The sequence below is a fragment of the Apaloderma vittatum genome, unplaced genomic scaffold, assembly GCF_000703405.1.
Source record: "Apaloderma vittatum isolate BGI_N311 unplaced genomic scaffold, ASM70340v1 scaffold32201, whole genome shotgun sequence".
Lineage (NCBI taxonomy): Eukaryota > Metazoa > Chordata > Aves > Trogoniformes > Trogonidae > Apaloderma > Apaloderma vittatum.
Window position 1 is genome coordinate 35,462 of NW_009700210.1, and position 240 is coordinate 35,701.

Below are 240 nucleotides of genomic sequence, written 5' to 3' on the forward strand. Positions count from 1 at the left end.
CTGGCTCAGATGCCCACGGGCTGCTCCTCCATGCCTGTGCTCTGCTCACAAATCAAAGCTTGTTAAAAATCCAGCAGGCTCCTAATTATTCTAGCAGTTAACACTCTGGGAAACGCTGAATCATTTCCCAGGCACAGAGCTCAAATTCAGAAAACTGAGATTCCAATTGAACTTGGAAAATTTAATGATTTAAGCTGAAGACTTGACATAGATCCCAACTATTACTAAATTACTGTTAAT